We start from the raw sequence: 5,707 nt of genomic DNA on the forward strand, positions 1-5,707 counted from the left end.
AGTAGAATAAGTGCTTGTCTGGCAAGCACAGGTTCCTGAGATGACAGAGAGAGAGAGAGAGAGAGAGAGAGAGAGAGAGAGAGAGAGAGAGAGAGAGAGAGAGCCAGAAAACAAAGTGCTGTTGCTGTTGTGGTATAGGTTTTTATTTTTAAAATAAAATGTTTAGTCGTTGTTGCGACTCCTTTTGTAGTCCTACTACATTACACCTTGCCGCAGCCCTTCTCTATAGTCTTAAGACATCCTTAACACCGGAACTTTAATAATCTTGATTATATGTCATTGATCAGATGTAACTTAAAATAATAACTTTCTCTGATTTAAAATGATTGATGCTTTCCATATAGTATATCTGGAAGAGAAAGTAGGTAGAAATCTTGAAGATATAGGTGCAGGCAGAGAGTTCATGAACACAACTCAAACTGCACAGGAAGTATTTCAAAGAATCAACAACTGGGACCTCATTTTATTAAAAAGCTTTTGCACATCAAAAGAAATCACCAACAGAGTGAAAAGATACCTCACAGAATAGGGGGAAAAATTTAGTCAATTGTCTCTTACAAAGGACTTTTATCTAGAACATATAAAGACTTGAAAAACATCAGAATCTCTCCCCAACTTCAAAGACCCAATCCAAAAATGGGTGTCTGAGATAAATACACACTTCTCAGATGAAGAAATACAAATTGCAAATGAATATATGAAAAAATTTCCAACACATTGGTCAATTAGGAGATGCAATTTAAAAAAAAAAGAGATATGCAAAGTAGAACATTCCATCTCAAGAAAATGGCTATTACCAATAAATCAACCAATAATGAATACTGGAGGGGCTGTAAGAAAAAAAGGAATCCTTCTCCACTGCTGAAGGAAATGCAGACTGGTACAGCCACTGTGGAAATCAGTGTGGAGATTCCTCAAAAAGCTAAGAGTAGGCCCATCTATTTGACCCATGTATTCCCCTTCTGGTTATTTTCCCAGAAGAATTAAAAAAACATCATGCCACAGCAATACAAGTGCACCCATGTGTATAGCAGCACAATTGGTTATAGCTAAATCTTAGAACCCAAATGCCCATCAATTGGCGAATGGGGGATGTAGTATTTTTAATATAGTGAAGTACTACTCAGCCATAAACAAGGATAAGCTCAAAACTTTTATAGGTAATGATGCAACTTGAGATCCTACTCATTAATGAAATCAGACATGTGCAAACATTGTATTATCTTGACCTGGCATGAGAAATTGAAAGAGTAAACAAAGTCTAAAATATACAACAGATTTTGTTAGATGGGAAGAAACTGTTAAAAAGTAAAAGGAACTAAGATGGGGAAAGGAAAAAAGAAGGAAGGGAAAAGACAAAAATTTCAAGTTATATTATTAGTGTCTCAGTTCATAGAAAAAGGAAGATTTACTCTAATATTGATTGGAGAATGTTATATATCCATAACTTATACTCTAACTACCATAATAACAATAATATTCAATTTATTAAATATTGTTATTCTCCTATCTTGGTATGAAATTTTGTTTTATCTTTTTTCATAAAATAAATTAGTGTTAATATAATTTTTCAGACCTTTCCACATATAAGTGTAAGTACTAGTTCAAGTAGTAATAATTACTATAACATATAGATCACCAAGAAATTGTACACTAAATTGGTGAAAGATGTGCTTTAGTTTTTTTTGTTTTTTTCTTTTGTGTGCTATCATGAATCAAACTCAGGAGCTTGTGCTTACCAGACAGGCACTTACACCGCAGAGCTATCTCCTCAGCCTGAAAGATGTGCTTTAAACCGTGAAATTTTAGGGCCGGTCAAATAGCTCAGCAGATTAAAGCAGCTACAAGCAGGTGCAGGGGCTGGTGGTTCGATCCCCAGGCCTGCCATGCAGCCCTGTCCCCGGGGTGTGCTAAAATGGCAATTGAGGCTGGGTGTGGTGGTGCATGCCTGTAATCCCAGCTCTTGGGAGGCTGTAAACAAGCAGATCACTATGAGTCCAATCTAGTGGTGAGATACTGAACACCATGTAGGCCTTTCCTTAAAATACAAAAATAAATAAATAAGTAAACTGTGAAATTTTAGCCGTGGTATAAGAAGGAATCTTTGTGTTTGTGATTTCTAGCCCAAAGATGATATCTTCATTATGAGACTATTATGTTTCATTGTTATTTTTATTTATTTCTTTGTATTTAGTACAGGGTCTATAAAGTCTCACTACATAGATCGTACTTGTAGTGATTCTCCTGTTTTCAGCCTCCCAAGCACTGGGATTGCAGGCTTGTGCCACCACACCCAGTCTCAATCACTGTCTCAGTGTACCCCAGGGGCGAGGCCAGCATGGCAGGCCGGGATGGAACCCCGGCCACTGTGCTCTGTCTAAGCAGGTGCTTTAGTCTGCTGAGCTATTTGGCCAGTCTTCTACTATGTTTTGTTAATCATACAATGCAGATTGTCTTTCTTTCCTTGGTGACAAAAATCATCTGATCTGATTCTGCATGAATACCCTCTGAAGAATAGCATTCAGTATTTAAAACTTTTGAGTCCAGTTAATGTAATCAAAGTTCAGAACAGCCTGTATAACATTAATAAGATAACTCAGAATATTTTGTTACCATAAAAAGTGATGCTTGAAAGATAGGAATGAAATGAGAGTCTCCTTAATTGAAGAAGATTAAAGTCATTTAGGGGCCTTGCATAAGCAAATGAGGGAAACTACCTTTCAGTATTTATTTGGAAGGAGAATAACTAGGTAAATTTGGTTGGTACACTAACCAAGACAAGAGAGCAACTACATAATTCTTACCAACAGGAAACTTGAATGAATTCAGAACTTTCTTTCTTTCTTTCTTTCTTTCTTTCTTTCTTTCTTTCTTTCTTTCTTTCTTCCTTCCTTCCTTTCTTTCTTTCTTTCATTTTCTTTTTTCTTTTTGGTGGAACTGGGGATTGAACTCAGGCCCTTGTGATTGCCAGGGAAGTGCTTATTCCACTGAGCCATCTCCCCGGCCCCTCCCTGTTTCTTATCTGTGCTTGGCATGTCAGTTTCATCTTCCTTGAGAACTGATTTTCTCCATCTTTTAAGAAATGTGACTGCCCAAAACGCTGAACCTCACTCACATTGTAAAGGCTTTGCCACTATATAGTACCAATTCACATGACTGGTGGTTCTTTTTTAAAGTAATTCAGGAAAGGGAAAGTTTCTAGACCAATGGTGGCAAACCTGTGACACACAGGCTACAGCAGGCACACAGAGTGCTGTATGTGGGCATGCAACCCAAGTCAGCCCAGCATCCAGGCATCAGATAGCAGTTGTTTTTTCTAAACTAAAACCTCAGCATTAAGGTTTAATCAGAGTGTTGGCACTGTGCAAAATAGGTGGATTTTGAGTTGCAGTTTGGGTACTTGGTCTTAAACAGTTTATCATCACCAATCACATTTGAACCAGACAACAAGGTACAGCAGGGATGGAGTGTTATGATTAGACAAATTTGGATAATATGATCACTTTGAGATGAGTGAATTCTGCCTGCGAGTGGGAGAAAATATTTGTAACAATTTAGTACCTTTTCTATGAGCCAGAGTGTTAAAAAGGAAAGACCAGGTTACACAAAAGTGAAGGAATGACATTCTGTCAAGAAAAGAATGTTTACTATAGAAAAAAGAGAAACAAAAAGAAGCTTGAAAAATCACACATAGTTGAATAGCTAGACAGATTGACCAACCTAGATACTATTAAATGAATAAGCTCTAAGAATAGTAAAAACTAAAGCACAAGCTGGTATAGTGGTTCATGCCTGTAATGGCAACAGTTGAGAGGCTGAGAGGAGGATCCAAGTTCTAGTGCCACTAGCATGACTTAGAAAGACTCAAAAACAAAACAAGAACTAAAATTAAACCATATTTTCAAAGAACAATAATAGAAAAATCAAGAAGGATATACATATCAATTCATTAACAAGCATAAGAGCGGGGGATATAGGTCAGTGGCTTAAGTGTCTGGCAAGTGCAAGGTCCCAAGTTTGATCCCTGGTAAAAACATTATCCATTAACAAGGTGATCTCTCAGGAATGTGTAAAGAGATGAGGCCATGGAAAGAATTTCACTTTTTATGTTTCTAGAAGTGTTTGAAGCGTGTGTGTGTGTGTGTGTGTGTGTGTGTGTGTGTGTGTAGTATATCCCCAAAGCTTTTATGAAACACCCTTGTGATTTATCAAAGGAAATAAACATAGGAGACCCAAAATTCCTTAAAAATCTCATAAGCAACAGTAATAGAGACTTATGATACACTAGAAAACTAACAGGCATCAAGTAATGAAGCATCAGAATCTGTAAAATGTAATGGTCACTGATTCTATAAATTTGAAATAATGAATAGAGATTCTGCCCTCTAGAAAAGAACATGCAAAAGCTGGGTCATCAGAGTTGATGATAAGGTGCTGACAGGAGGCTATAAAGTATATTTGAATCTGGATGAGGAGAAAAAGTGATTAGAGGAATCTGAGGCAAGAGAATATTAGTTATAAGTAGTTCAAATATTTCTAAGCCTCATATTGTTGAACCAGACCTGCTAATTAAAGAATAACTACAAAAGGGGGGTTAATTTTAGGTAAGTCATGGAGTGAAAAGCAAAGCATGAGGCAAAATGAGAATGGAATGAGTATAGTGTGTTGCTTGGTTAGGTGGAGATCAGTATTTGTTTCAGTAAATTTAAAACTGTCACATGCTCATCCAAATGGAGTAGAGATTTCAGAACATTTCCCTTGAGTACAAACTTTATTTTTTCTAAGAATATTCACAGGAGTGGCAACTTCTAGTCAGATAAATGTAAGAACATAGGTTCTTGCTCTTTATTTTGTGACTGGCAAAAGGCTGCCCATGGTAATACTCTTTGATCTTTTTCTTTTTCTTTTTTGTATTTTTAGTACAGAGTCTACAGGGTCTCACTACACAGATCGGACTCATAGTGATCCTGTTTTCAGCCTCTCAAGGCACATGCCATCACTCCCAGTCTCAGTTGATGTCTCAGCATGCCCAGGAGGCACAGCACACCAGGGAGTGGAACCCGGTTGCTGAGCCTGCCTAAGCAGGTGCTTTAGTCTGCTGAGCTATCTGGCCAGCCCCTACTAGTACTTTTTCTTTTGCGGGGGGGTGGGTGGGAGGAGGGTCTACAAGGTGTTCAGGATCTAGGTACAGGGGCCTGGGAGATGGCTCAGTAGAATAAGCCCTTGCCTGGCAAGCCCAAGCACCTGAGTTCAATCCCCAGTTCTGCCAAAAAAAAAAAAAAAAAAAAAAAAAAAAAAAAAAAAAAAAAAGGCTTTACTGTGAATCGCAGAGTCTCAGTACTAGATCAGACTCGCCTGTTTACAGCCTCCCAAGAGCTGGAATTACAGGCATGCGCCACCATGCCCAGTTTTTTTAATTTAGTACAGGGCCTACAGAGTCTCACTACACAGATTGGACCCGTAGTAATTCTCCAGTTTTTAGCCTTTCAAGGGCTGGGATTACATGCACGTGCCTCCATGGCCAGTCTCAGTTGTTGTCTCAGCATCCCCTGGGTGTGGCAGGCGCAGCATATGGGAATCAAAACCAGTCCCTGTGTCTGCCTGAGCAGGCTCTGCTAATAATCTTGATGTGCACATTTTCATAGAAAGCAAAAAACCTCTTGAGTGGAGAGGAACCAAGATCTTGATCTCTTACTTTTTATTTACT

This window comes from Octodon degus, unplaced genomic scaffold (assembly GCF_000260255.1).
Source record: "Octodon degus isolate 3935 unplaced genomic scaffold, OctDeg1.0 scaffold00125, whole genome shotgun sequence".
In the NCBI taxonomy this organism is placed as follows: Eukaryota; Metazoa; Chordata; class Mammalia; order Rodentia; family Octodontidae; genus Octodon; species Octodon degus.